Consider the following 15,010-nt stretch of genomic DNA (forward strand, 5'->3'; position numbering starts at 1 on the left):
GCAAGCTTTTCATCGCTCCTCCTCTGTTGTCTCATAGCTGGAGACGAGCTTGAGCCTTGTGACGTTCATGTGTAGCTAGCTAACTGGCAGTTTTCAAGCGTGGCATCGGGTCTTCAAACCTTTCCCAATTTGGATTCTCTAGTAAGCGTGCTTTATATATATATTCTCTAGTAAGCATGTAGTGTCGTGGCACAGGACTGGTATCCTAGATAAGAGAAGGCCCAACAAATGTAGTTGATATTGATAGATAAAGCTGATCAAAGCATCGGTGACCCGCTTTCTCCTCAGTGTAAGTTTCGCATGAACTGAGCAAAGAAGTCCACATATCTATCGAGGGCTGACACGGGGAACTATTGAGAAACTCGCCTGCCTCTCGTACATGTCCGGATCGAGCATACAGATCATTAAATGCCCAAGTTTCTCTCATCATTTGAAAATTGAAAATGCTCTTGACCCTTGTGTACAAGACTGGCACGGCTGCAAGCCGCAAGCAAACACAAGAATCTGGCTTTACACCCTCTTTTTGCATTTCTTCAAAAGCTTCTACAGGAGAGTTGGTGGTGGTCCATGCCTGGCCTACATACATGTCCACTAAAACATTTCCAGCAAAAGAATTTTCCCTGCTTAATTAGATTTGGGTGCATTTCTCGATTGTACCTGTGTTCGCACAGAAACGAATGTGATGACCTCCGGATGTACGCCATCTACCCACATCTGCTCCAAACACTGCAATGCTTCCATAGTCAGCATGCACCACATTCCTCGCAGGTATCCGCTTCTGGCTTCATGGCTACATAGACACGTTGATGACCTGTTTTTGAAAGCTCAATATGCATATCTTGGGCGGTTTCTGCATCTTTTGAGTAAAGCAAGGATGGTGAAGCTGCAAGGGTTCGAACACCCTTTCCGCCTGTAAATTCGGCCACAAAGCCTTAAGTTAAAGGCATCAGGAAGGCTTCCGCTGCAATCTACAAATGTGCAAATGTGCATGTGTGCCAATGCCTTCATCCGCCAGGTCCCTTCATCTCTGCATTTGCTAAGGAGGCCAGGTTCCCTGCATCTCTGCATTTGCAATAGAGAGGAAGCTCTGCCATGGCCCCTTCCTTGCATCTGCGATTGCTGCGCTCAAGGTATGTAGTTTGAAGAAGAAGAAAGGAAAAGGTGTAGGGGGGCGACGAATACGCGCTTTGTAAAGGAAGGAAAAGGTTGTTTGGAGGGCTGAGGTCTGTAGGAGCGGGGGCGGGAGGTTGATCGGGGGCTACACGAGGGCTGCGTTATCCCTCCACTGCCGGGAGAGGGGAGTCTTCGTCGCTCCGTTGCCGGCCTACACGCGGTCCCCCCCACTTCAAGGAAGGCAGACACCTCCCCCTACGAGGAGAAGCCGTGCCTCCACTCCAAGCTTGGAGACGGGCGCGCCACAGAATGTGCGGAATCCCCGGACCTGTCCGCCGCAGGCTCCTCCATCCGAGGACCCAGCCCAAACCCCTCCACTTCCGTGGATTACAGGCGACATTTCACCCGGGATGATTAGAATGACTGGCCCCTTGCACCCTATGAACCTTAGAGCTATGCAAAGTCGCCTCATATGTGGGATAATCATATGCTCCCAGTTCATCCCGCGTAAATGTGAATATGGTCCCCCCACGAATAAAGAAACCCTCAAGCATGAAGAACATAAAAAAGCATTTGCATTATCTACTCTTCGAAAAACTGGTATGCAAACCCTCGTGACATGCACATGGGGAGCCCCAAGAATTTCACACGCCTTTTGTTGCTCCTTTTGGGTCCTGGCAAGAGTTATCCATTACAAGTTTTCATCACACCATGATATGATATAGACTATTGCTCATCGATTTAGCAAAATCGCATATTTGAAGAAAGCGCCGATTGTACCACAAGATACCATCAAAATTGTGTTTGTTCATCATGGTTTCTTTATAAATGACCACTTTTAAAAGAGAGATTCACGCTTTTGTAATCGACTTTTGGCTAGTTGTTGTCCAACTTAAGCGATGCGAACTCTCGAATTTACTTCTGCTTTCCGTCCTAAAAGGAAGGTCAAAATGCGGCCACACTAATAGCACAACCTTAGACTTCCTTCTATGGTATACGATTGATTGTTAGCAAAATCAGGATAAGCACCTATCTTATTGCACTTTGCTTATAACAACATTCCAAGAGGACGGGCAATTAACACATATTGGAAATCTTGGCCTAGTCCTTGATACCTATAGAATATGTCCATATTATAGCCGACTCCTCTCTAAGGTGACTAAGTCAAGTCAAAGGATGCGAGCACAATACACTAATCGGTTGTATGCGCAATGAGTCCGTACCATCCCAAATAATATATTCGGGGTAAGAGTGCACTTAGAGGCACATAGCACAAACAAGGCACATGCTTGTATATATGTACCATCCCAAATAATATAACCGAGAGGAGGTGGTGGAAGTATAAATACGGGGTCTACCAATGATACAACATGGCCCACTCACAATGGGGGATTTGTCCCATCCAGCTTGTTTTGCATCACATAGGCTCATCTAATAATCTAGAGAAGGAGAAGTAGAAGCTACAAGAACTAGATTCTTTGATTTTAAACCTGGCTCTTTCTGTCCTATTTCTAGTTGCGTGCAATCTATTCAGTATCTCGCCTACTAGTGATTCATAATACGTGTTGGAATTAGGGTTCCAGGAAAACACACATAGCTTGGAGAAGACGGGTAATGCACCTCAATGTGCTTTGTGCCAGCATGAAAAACTGGGTTCCTCGCAATTATTAATATGCTTTGACTGTCAGTGTAGATAGTATTGGCAGTATCCTGTCCAACGCCCAAAACAGCCATAAGGCGTTTGAGCCATACACACTCAACCGTAGCTGTGAAGACTACCCTATACCCTGCCTCACAACTCGAAGTGGCCAGAGTAGGTTGCGTCTTGCTCAACCATGATATACATGAACTGCCAAGCATGAAACAAAAACCACTTGTGGACACTCGCGTGTCAAAGCAACCAGCCCAATCTGAGTCCGAAAAAGCATGTAAGTCTGGCGGCAATGATCCCCCCTTGGGATAAAACAAGCCAAGATGTAAAGTGCCACTAAGGTAGCGGAAAGTCCTCTTGATATCTTGCCAATGCTCAGACCCTGAGCTATGTATAAATCTGCTGACCTGTGAGACTGCAAACTGAATATCTGCCTCGTGTTGCACACATAAATGAGGCATCCAACAGCAGTTTGGTAAAGAGTGACATATGTAGGATCACCAGCATCATGAAGACTCAATTTTAAACTTGTTTCCATGGGAATGGCAATAGGTTTGCAATCCTCAAGTCCAAACTTACATAGCAATGTCTCTATGTAACTTTTCTGACACAAGGCAGTACCACCATCACACTGCTTAAACTGTATGCCCAAGTAATGATGCAACGGCCCCAAATCTTTCATCTTGAAAGTAGCATTCAGATCAACCTTATATTCAGCAATATGTCTCTCATTTGGTCCAGTGATAAAAAAATCATCTACATAAAGAACCACAATGAGAAGTACATCACCCTCACGCTTTACATACAATGTCCTTTCTGTTGGAATGTTACGAAAGCCTCGTTTGACCAAATGAGTCTCAGCTTTCTCATACCAAGCATGAGGAGATTGCTTCAACCCATACAAAGCCTTCTTACATCTGCACACTTTGTCCTCTTGTCCTTTCTTGACAAAACCGCGAGGCTGCGTTACATAAACTTGCTCAAATATGTCACCATTCAAGAAAGTAGTAACAATGTCTGATTGATGTACATCACAACCAAAATGAGCTGCCAATGCACATAGAAAACGCAGAGTAGTCATACGACAGGTGGGAGCAAAAGTCTCTTCATAATCTATGCCTTTTTGCTGTGCATAGCCCTTTGCAACAAGTCGAGCCTTATGGCGATCGATCTCACCATCCGGCTTGAGTTTCAACTTGTAAACCCACTTTGTACCAATGGCCTTTTTTCTAGGAGGTAAATCATGTAAAGTCCGTCTATTATTTTCTATAAGTGCATCATATTCTGATTGCATGGCAGCCATCCAATTTTTTGAATTCTCCGCTTCATCAAAAGACAGAGGTTACTCAACATCATGTAAGCTAGACACAACCAAAGCATAACAATCCGATGCATAAGATGCATGGCCAGAGCCTTTTTGCTGTGCATAACCCTTTGCAACAAGTCGAGCCTTATGGTGATCAATCTCACCATCCGGCTTGCGTTTCAACTTGTAAACCCACTATGTACCAATGGCCTTTTTTCTAGCAGGCAAATCACATAAAGTCCATCTGTCATTTTCCATAAGTGCATCATATTCTGATTGCGTGGCAGCCATCCTATTTTTTGAATGATGTGCTTCATCAAAAGACAGAGGTTCCTAGACACAGCCAAAGCCTAACAATCTGATGCATAAGATGCATGGCCAGAGCCTGAACGAGTACGACTTCACAAAGGTGCATCCAATTTACTGTCACGCAATGTATGCACTAGACATTTTGGCATACCTCTAGCGTGCTCATTTTCAGCCCTTTCCTCATCAAGTACATTATGTATATTTGCATCAATAATAGGCTGATCTGTAACATTTTTAAAAACCCCCATAGGCTGTACATTTTCCTCATTGGAATTTACATTTGAGCTTCCACCACTAAAAAGAGGCAACAAAGTGTCATAAATGTCATGTGAGCTTACATTACTATCTCTAGTACATGACAGCAAGGGCTAAACAAAATCTTCCACAAACACTACATCTCGTGAAAACAAAATATGCTTTGTTTGCGGATGATATAACCTGTAACCTTTGCTTTCAGCACTATAACCAACAAAAATACATTTGACAGCCTTATCATCCAATTTTCTGCGTTGTGCTTGTGGCACCAAAGCATATGCCAAGCAACCAAAAACACACATGTGCTCAATAGAAGGCTTTCTATGATGCCATGCTTCATATGGAGTAATAGATTGCAAAGCTTTTGTAAGACACCTAATAAGTACATAAGTGGCACACATGATGGCCTCAGGCCAAAAAGAATGTGGAAAAGCTTGACTTTTGACCATACATCGTACCATTTCCCTAAATGACCCGTTTTTCCTCTCAGCAACACTATTTGGCTGAGGCGTATAAGGCACTGTACGTTGGTGTTTTATTCCACGATTAACTAGAAATGGATTGAATTCATGAGACATATACGCCCCCCCTCGATCGGAGTGGAGGGTGCCCATAGTACATTTCGAGACATTTTCAGCCATAGCCAGAAATTGTTTGAAGCACATAAAAACTTTGGACTTTGCTTTAAGTGAAAATACCCATGCATGCTTGGAGTAATCATCAATGAAAGTCATGAAGTAAAGGTAATTGCCCAAGGGCGGAGTTTGCATGGGCCCACCAACATCACTATGCACAAGCTGCAATCTACATGTGGCCCTAACTGAACCATCCTTTGGAAACTTTGAACGTTGCATCTTACCCAAAATACAGCCTTCACAAACATGTTTGACAGGTGCTTCAAGAGGCGGCAAAGAAGCAATCATTTCAGATTTTTGCAAATGCAGCAACTGACAAAATTCAGATGACAAAAACGTGCATACCAAAGTTTTGCATTTGAAATAGCCCTTGAATTTGCAACTGCATTTGCAAAATTTTGTCCACACTTGTCATACAAAGTGAGCTTATACAGCCCATGACACAAAGACCAGATGCAACAATTTCATCACCAAAACTGAGATCATGAACTATATATCTGTCATCCACAAATTTGACTATAAGTCCAAGTCTAACAAGTGCAGATACAGACAAAAGATTCTTCTTGATCCCAGGTACATAAAGTGCATCAACAAGTGTGAAAGAACTACCATTAGCAGTAGTAAGCACAATCTTTCCAACCCCCTGAACCGGATAAGAGGCATTGTTGGCACAAGTGATATCGACTACATCCTCAGAACCAGTGATAAAAGAATCCAGTGATAAAAAAATCATCTACATAAAGAACCACAATGGAAGTACATCACCCTCACGCTTTACATACAATGTCCTTTCTGTTGAAATGTTACGAAAGCCTCGTTTGACCAAATGAGTCTCAGCTTTCTCATACCAAGCATGAGGAGATTGCTTCAACCCATACAAAGCCTTCTTACATCTGCACACTTTGTCCTCTTGTCCTTTCTTGACAAAACCGCGAGGCTGCGTTACATAAACTTCCTCAAATATGTCACCATTCAAGAAAGCAGTAACAATGTCTGATTGATGTACATCACAACCAATATGAGCTTCCAATGCACATAGAAAACGCACAGTAGTCATACGACAGGTGGGAGAAAAAGTCTCTTCATAATCTATGCCTTTTTGCTGTGCATAGCCCTTTGCAACAAGTCGAGCCTTATGGCAATCGATCTCACCATCCGGCTTGCGTTTCAACTTGTAAACCCACTTTGTACCAATGGCCTTTTTCCTAGGAGGTAAATAATGTAAAGTCCGTCTATCATTTTCTATAAGTGCATCATATTCTGATTGCATGGCAACGATCCAATTTTTTGAATTCTCCGCTTCATCAAAAGACAAAGGTTACTCAACATCATGTAAGCTAGACACAACCAAAGCATAACAATCTGATGCATAAGATGCATGGCCAGAGCCTTTTTGCTGTGCATAACCCTTTGCAACAAGTCGAGCCTTATGGCGATCGATCTCACCGTCCGACTTCCGTTTCAACTTGTAAACCTACTGTGTACCAATGGCCTTTTTTCTAGGAGGCAAACCACATAAAGTCCATCTGTCATTTTCCATAAGTGCATCATATTCTGATTGCGTGGCAGCCATCCAATTTTTTGAATTAGGTGCTTCATCAAAAGACAGAGGTTACTAGACACAGCCAAAGCATAACAATCTGATGCATAAGATGCATGTCCAGAGCCTGAACGAGTACAACTAGACAAAGGTGCATCCAATTTACTATCACGCAATGTATGCACCAGACATTTTGGCATACCTCTAGCCTGCTCATTTTCAGTCCTTTCCTCATCAAGTACATCATGTATATTTGCATCAGTAATAGGCCGATCTGTAACGGTTTTAAAAACCCCCATAGGCTGTACATTTGCCTCATTGGAATTTACATTCAAAATTTCACCACTAAAAAGAGGCAACAAAGTGCCATAAATGTCATGTGCTTACATTACTATCTCTAGAACATGACAACAAGGGCTGAACAAAATCTTCCACAAACACTACATCCCGTGAAAACAAAATACGCTTTGTTTGCGGATGATATAACCTGTAACCTTTGCTTTAAGCACTATAACCAACAAAAATACATTTGACAGCCTTATCATCCAATTTTCTGGGATGTGCTTGTGGCACCAAAGCATATGCCAAACAACCAAAAACACGCATGTGCTCAATAGAAGGCTTTCTATGATACCATGCTTCATATGGAGTAATAGATTGCAAAGCTTTTGTAACACACCTAATAAGTACATAAGTGGCACACATGATGAGCTCAAGCCAAAAAGAATGCGGAAAAGCTTGACTTTTGACCATACATCGTGCCATTTCCCTAAGTGACCTGTTTTTCCTCTCAGCAACACCATTTGGCTGAGGCGTATACGGCACTGTACATTGGTGTTTTATTCCATGATTAACTAGAAATGCATTGAATTCATGAGACATATACTCCCCCCTTCGATCGGAATGGAGGGTGCCCATAGTACATTTCGAGACATTTTCAGCCATAGCCAGAAATTGTTTGAAGCACATAAAAACTTTGGACTTTGCTTTAAGTGGAAATACCCATGCATGCTTGGAGTAATCATCAATGAAAGTCATGAAGTAAAGGTAATTGCCCAAGGGCGGAGTTTGCATGGGCCCACCAACATCACTATGCACAAGCTGCAATCTGCATGTGGCCCTAACTGAACCATCCTTTGGAAACTTTGAACTTTGCATCTTACCCAAAATACAGCCTTCACAAACATGTTTGACAGGTGCTTCAAGAGGCGGCAAAGAAGCAATCATTTCAGATTTTTGTAAATGCAGCAAACTGACAAAATTCAGATGACGAAAACGTGCATGCCAAAGTTTTGCATCTGAAATAGCCCTTGAATTTGCAACTGCATTTGCAAATTTTTGTCCACACTTGTCATACAAAGTGAGCTTATACAACCGACACAAAAGACCAGATGCAACAATTTCATCACCAAAACTGAGATCATGAACTATACATCTATCATCCACAAATTTGACTATAAGTCCAAGTCTAGCAAGTGCAGATACAGACAAAAGATTCTTCTTGATCCCAGGTACATAAAGTGCATCAACAAGTGTGAAAGAACTACCATTAGTAGCAGTAAGCACAATCTTTCCAACCCCCTGAACCGGATAAGAGGCATTGTTGGCACAAGTGACTGAATTCCCATGAGGGATAGACTCAAGAGAGGTGAATAATTCACGATGTGAGGTAATGTGCTTTTAGCACCACTTTCAAAATACTACACATGTGAATCTGCAACAACTGACATGCATGCATCATGGACAACAGTATTGTAAGTGCACTTTGCATTAAAGGTCCATTCTACATCAACATCAGCATCACAGTCTTCTTTCACAGAAGACTCAACAATGGGTAGTGGAACCAGCATTTTCAGTGGAACCACCCTCTTTCTTCTTAGCCTCTTTGGCCTTCAACTTAGGATGCTGCTTTATCAAGTGATCATTAGCTTTACAATAATGGCAACGCATCTTCTTTTTGCCCTTATCACCAGAATTTCGAGACGAATTGCTGCCAGTAGAAGCATTAGGAACAAGTGATTTTCCACTCGTAGAAGAACCATAAGAAGTGGTTGCATTGTTGCTACCACCCTTTCTTTAAGAAGCAATAAAAGCCTATTCAACTGCACGCTGTCTACTCCTATTTTTTTCTAGAAATTGACTCTTGCAACAGCAATGTGCACAATGCATCAAACTTGACAACTTCCGGATTTCCTTGGGTCATAAGTCTCTGGAAGTACTAGCAAAAGTTTGGTAAGAATCTGGTACGGCATCAAGAATAGTTTGCACAAGGGAACTATCTGAAATGACTTCACCTGCAGAAATAAGTTTCTCATTGATATCCTTGACAACAGTAAGGAAAGTGTCCACATGCATAATCTTCGGCTCTAGCTCTTTACGCAGTAATGTAATATTAGCCTCATTGCGACTTGCATAAAGACCAACCAGAATATTCCAAGCGTGTTTTGCAAATTTCATTGAATGAATGTGAGGAGTAATAGTGCACTTCACAGACAACGCAATCAATTCATGAGCCTGCACTTCCTTTACATCCCAATGAGCTTGTTCTATCGTAGGCAAAACAACTCTTACAACATCCATCCTTGCAGCAAGATTTGCCACATCCTCAATATCGACTACATCCTCAGAACCAAGGCGTACATCAATGCCATGCACAATATTCCAAACAGCCCTTTGACACAAGAACATGTTTATCATGTAAGCCCACATAGGGTAATTGTCCTCATCCAATCTGTCCTCAGTAGCAAACATCTTGAACATGTGTGTTGTTGTCAGCCATGGAAAATGCCTGCACTTGATGTGAAAATTGCCCGAAATGAGGAGAAACTGAGTGAGACCATCACGTGCTATATAGCACAACCCGCAGTAGACTATATGGGACCTGTAACGTAGTATTTGGCACTGACAAAAATTATGCACAAAATGATAAAATTCCCTATGCAAACCTGACTGTAGTGGAAACTAAGGCTGAAAAGAGCCCGAATCAAAAATTTGAGCAGACTTAGCTTTACGAGATCTCCCAAAATTTTTGTCGAACTGCGAACGCTCACCAAAGCTCACTGAAATCGGAGAAAGTGAGCAGGCGTATGCTGGAGCTGCTGGCGACTTGAAACCCTTTCATGGGGGAAATGACTTTGGACCTCATTTTCTAGAAATATTTTGTGTTCTCCCATAATAGTTCTGGAAGCATCTACTTCTATGTGTACAAGACCGAAGCTGTTAGGGATGATGACTCTATGAGGTTGGGATGATGAGATGAATTTGAGATGCGAGATGAGGATGAGGAGGAATCCACACTTCTTGCTAAAGAGAATGGTAGGTTGGGGGTCACCAAACTTGACAAGGCTGTTGTAGGCTTGTTTGCTACTCTAGCAAACAATCTTGCAGAAAAATCCCCTACTGCTCCCATATTAGAGGTGCCTCCTATAGAATGTAAGTCTAAAGTGAAATGTGTTGTGTCTAAGAAGAGCAAGGTTGTAAAGGAGAAGAGTGGAGAGGATGATGAGGGATAGTGATGAGGATGGTGAGGAACACGACAATGATGAGCATGGTGATGGTGATTTATATTTTGATGAAGAATATGAATCTATTGAGGAATCATCTGAGGAAGAGTAGATTGATCTCACCATGAAGAAGAGGCCTGCTCCCATACACTAGTCACCAATGCAAGAAATAAAGCCAAGGTGTACACACCAACAAGAAAGGTTGAGCCTAAAACACCATACATTCCTGCTTCTACACCAAGGTAGCAATAGAGTGGCTAGAAGGATCAATCTACTAAGAAGACACTTGAGAAGGAAAATATTAACACACATATATCTCCAAAGAAACTTGGTTTGTTTTTTTGCCAGCCGTGTAGCAAAAATTTCAACTTTGAGAGTGCTCTAATTGTTATGTCTCTATCATAGGAGAGGAAGTCTAGTCTATGAAACCGTTGAGATGGATCTCCAATGTCCAAATGGACGTAGTGTGAATCTCGACCTGTGTGACTGATCTTTTTTTATAAAAGGAGGCTAATGCCTCATGTGTAGTTATCAACCCCCGCTGTTGTGGTAGAGTACCAATGGTTATCCCATGAGGCTAGGAGTGCATGAGGTCACCTTGAGGAGGTGATACCGGGTGGTATGTGATGCCCTATATTACAAATGCATGCCTACATCCTCAAACGTTGGCCCGCCTAGATCCTCAAATGTTGGCCCCAACAAGGGGTTGCTATTGGTGGAATTGTAATTCATGCTCCATGATATGAATAAAGAGGTGAAAGGCAAATGCCTAGTATGATGTCTTGTTTTTTTATTCTTGTTTATGTTGTTCTCTTTGTATTTTGTGATTAGTCAATCAATAATTTTACTAAATTTATTTTGATTTAATGAATCAAAGTAGTGAAAAAGTGTTGGGAAGATTTCAAGAAGCAAACAGTAGTATTGGAGCTTTTAAAAATGCTCCGAACAGTTGTAGAATCAAATAACTTTGGCATGAATACTCTCAAGAAGATCGCTTTTGGAAGGCTCTCTCTTTGCTAAAGATGCAAGAACAACAAGCTTCCTCATCTCAATAGTTTCAATCATAAGTACTAGCAACCTATTTCAAAGAAAAGGATGCAAACAATTGAAGAAGATCAACAACGACAATTCATGCATCACTCACACTCATAAGGAGCAATCACAAAGTGTTGCAAATCAGCCTCAAAGTCAATCAAAGTGCCTATAATCATCAATGAAACAAGAAAATTCTCTCTCAATTGCTTCTATTCATCAGTTTGGATTGTTCAAAGGCTTTGCATATTCAATGGAGGTCTCCTTGGAATTTTTCTAGTTCATCCAACATACACAGATCTCATCTTATTCATTTTCTTATACTCTTTTTTTTCTTCTTGTGATTTTGACTCTTGCATAAATTTTGGATTTAACTCTATATTTTAACTTTTAGTTTTCTTGAGTTAACCAATTATGACCACCCAAAATTCTCTTGTTATGGATCAAATCATTGATGTGCTTATTGAAGAGCCTGAAAAGGAATGTGTTTCACATACTCTCTTTCAAAAAAATCGCAAGAAGTTACAAAGGCAGAGTTCCCACAAGTGCAATGATGAAAATGACAACAAAGATAAGTGGCTTATCAAAGTGATTAATCATACTTTGGATGCTCAAATCAAGACAAAACAAAACAAGATCTCTAAAAAAAAATTACTCTTGTAAATTATGATAGAAGAAAGGATGCTCATGTACTTGTCTCTTGGTTGTCATCCTTGGATGAGTACCAAGAGAAAAGGATGATGGTAGAAAGGATGCTCGTGTGCTTCTCTCATGGTTTTCATCCTTGGGTGACTACTTTCAAGGAGAAAAGTTCAGTGAACAACACAAAAATCAAGTGTCTAGCAAACCAAATGACAAAACATACTTCACTTTGGTTGAATGTGGCTTGCAAACAACCACAAACTTGGAAGAACTTTCAAAAAGAATGGTAATGAAGTACTTTCTCCCTTCTCAATACAAAAAGAGAGAGCTAGACATACTTAAAATACTCTTCAATATAGGACATGTAAATCTCCCTCACAATACACAGAGAGATTTTGGCAAATGAGCAATACTTGAATGAGGTTTTTCCCTTTGAACATTGTAAAAGGTGATTGATTTTCACTGTTGTCATGATCTTTTTGTCTTTGTTAGAGGGCCCACTAGCAAAGATGTCTTTGAGTTTCATAGATATTTGGAAATGTGCATTGCACTTACCTTTTTTATTTCCTCTTTTTAGGATATTATGATGAGTAGTGGAAATTTTCCTCTAAGGACTTTACTTGATTCATCAACAGATATCGTGTGGAGATCTGCCTCGTCTCCACACAAATTTTGAAGATTCCTAGTTTTTTCTATTTTCCACAATTAAGGGTAGTCGTTTCCCTATCATGGTGGATTATTGATCACTATTACTAATGTTGGACATTTTATTAATTTTGCTTCTGTTTTATTCTCAAAAGACATTCAAAAGAAGAAGCAGTCTAAATAGAAATCTTCTTCACCTACTATTATTAGAGTTTGAGTGAAAAGCAACCACTTCTATTTTTGGATACATGTATGACAAGAGAAAGAGAATCCCAAAAAAATTGTGTCTTCGCGCAGACCCCACTTTTTCAGCAGGAACCAGCTTCTTGGCTCTTCACGAGAAAGACGGGTGCTCTGAGAGCATCCTAACCAAAGAACATGATGTTTTATCCCCCTTTCAAAGGGCATACACTCTCTTAATTGCATGGTTCTTTCTCTCTTACCTTTCATACATATTCATGCTCTATGTAAGAAACTAGGCAACTAGGCTCTCCTGGATCCTCCTCCCAACCTCCCTTTATAGGTGGGCTCCTAGCCCGTTGCCCTAGACGAATCCCCTGTCCACACTGCCTAGCCCGGCCCTTGGCCGTAGTCCTTGCCTAGCCTAGTTCTTAGGGTACAGGACGTGTGTCCTGACATTACTCCCCCCTTAAAGAAGAGTTTTCGTCCTCGAAAAAAAAAGTGGGAAACTTCTTCTGAAGAACACTAATGTTTTCACAAGTGGCACCTTCTTCAGGTCGGTCTTTCCACTTTATTAAGGTTGTTGTCGTACATGATGGCGTGTACGCAACTCATGATAATCCATAACATGTTCAGGTTCATGCGGTAACGTAGGAGGTTCAATGTAATCGACCAAAAACTGTTGGTCAACGACGTTGCCGTCCCCATGTGACCGCTTTCGTAAATGGCTAACATGAAACATTGGATGAATGCGAGAGTGTGATGGTAGTAGTAGCTTGTAGGCATGATCACCAACTCGCTTGAGTATTTTGAAAGTCCGTTACATGTTCATCCCTAATGAAGGTCAGATGCCAACGTACTCTGCCAGCACACCTGGTAAGTCCTTGACGTATGAAAGTATTGACACGATCTCCAACCCCACCACAAGAGGTGTTCAAAGTTGAAAATCGTACTTAAGCAAATTCTAGAATAGGGAGAAAATCATCTATCTAGAAATACGTTGTGCTAACATATGCTCTTAGCAGATCCTTTAACACAAGATTACTCTTTGTAATCTTTGTAATCTGCCTATCCCCTTGGATAACTGACAGTACTGAGGTGTGTTTTCCTCACGGTTTACAGACAGTCGTCCCAGATGATTGGTAAACGAGAAATCACAGTAGGGTTTAACATTGGTGAAGAATCAACATTGTCCAAAATAACCATCGTGGTTAACTTGAAAAGAAATCCACAAACGCCCAAACCGAGCCATGTCCTCTATTGGTGCACTATCTCATAGAGATAGTGCACATAGAGTGCAAAATGCTTCATAAGCAACAATCTATGGAATATGCATGTTGTTCCAAATCAGCCCTTGCTAAACACTAGGGCCCATAACACCCAGTGTGCATGCATTTAGCAAAAACTAACCGAACCTGTATATCCATAATGATGCTTGCCAATACTTATGGAAAATGTGATGTGCCTAGCACGCAATAAAAGGAATGTAAATAGTTCTGAATAGAAACTAAATACTTTTAGTTTGCAATATTTTGCAAGCCTTGCTGAAACGTTTGAATCACAATAAAAGGTGAAACATTGATCACTTCTAGATACAAACAATGAAACTTTTTCATGAACAGCTTATAGCCTTGCTATATGTATAAACAACCATCTGTAATGTTGTTTAGCAGTACTTGTATCTTAACAAGTCATTATAAGTATCCGACAATTTCTGGCCACGAAATTTCTCATGATACGTCGTGCTAAAAATGGTCTAGAAAACAGATGTGACCAGCACCTAGGGACTTTGTCGTGACACGTAATTGAAATAATGGCGCCAGTGTCAGTCCAGAGACTCATATTCTCCACATGTGGGATATGTCTCATGTAAGGATGTGTAAAAAAAGAATATCGTGCAAGTACAAGATGTACTTGTGTGTGGAGGTAACTACAAACACTCTACGACGGGAGTGAGAGGGACCCTCATTAGCCTTGCTCCACACTGGCTAAACCGAACTCCTTGAGTTTCTAGACCATGTCGTATCCCATGTGACAACATGTGCCAAATTGAACCCTACAAGTAGGTTCGTAACATCATAAGACATAAAGATAGATTGGACACTTGGCCCAAAATACTGTGTGCTGACATGCTCGTGGCATGGATCTAGAACATTCAAGCGTATTTATAAATCTTGAAAAACCAAGCAAAGCATACTA

General features: G+C 41.2%; 1 non-coding gene and 1 pseudogene across 1 annotated transcript; one reads left to right on the forward strand and one right to left on the reverse strand.

Moving 5' to 3' along the window:
* Window positions 1-1,213: 1,213 nt before the first annotated feature.
* On the reverse strand, window positions 1,214-1,523 carry LOC147439090 (signal recognition particle RNA). The gene has a single exon (XR_015184681.1).
* An 8,414-nt stretch (window positions 1,524-9,937) lies between these two features.
* On the forward strand, window positions 9,938-10,717 carry LOC147439091 (uncharacterized; annotated as a pseudogene).
* Window positions 10,718-15,010: the final 4,293 nt, after the last annotated feature.

This window comes from Adiantum capillus-veneris, chromosome 16 (assembly GCF_014529385.1).
Source record: "Adiantum capillus-veneris isolate H3 chromosome 16, ASM1452938v2, whole genome shotgun sequence".
NCBI lineage: Eukaryota > Viridiplantae > Streptophyta > Polypodiopsida > Polypodiales > Pteridaceae > Adiantum > Adiantum capillus-veneris.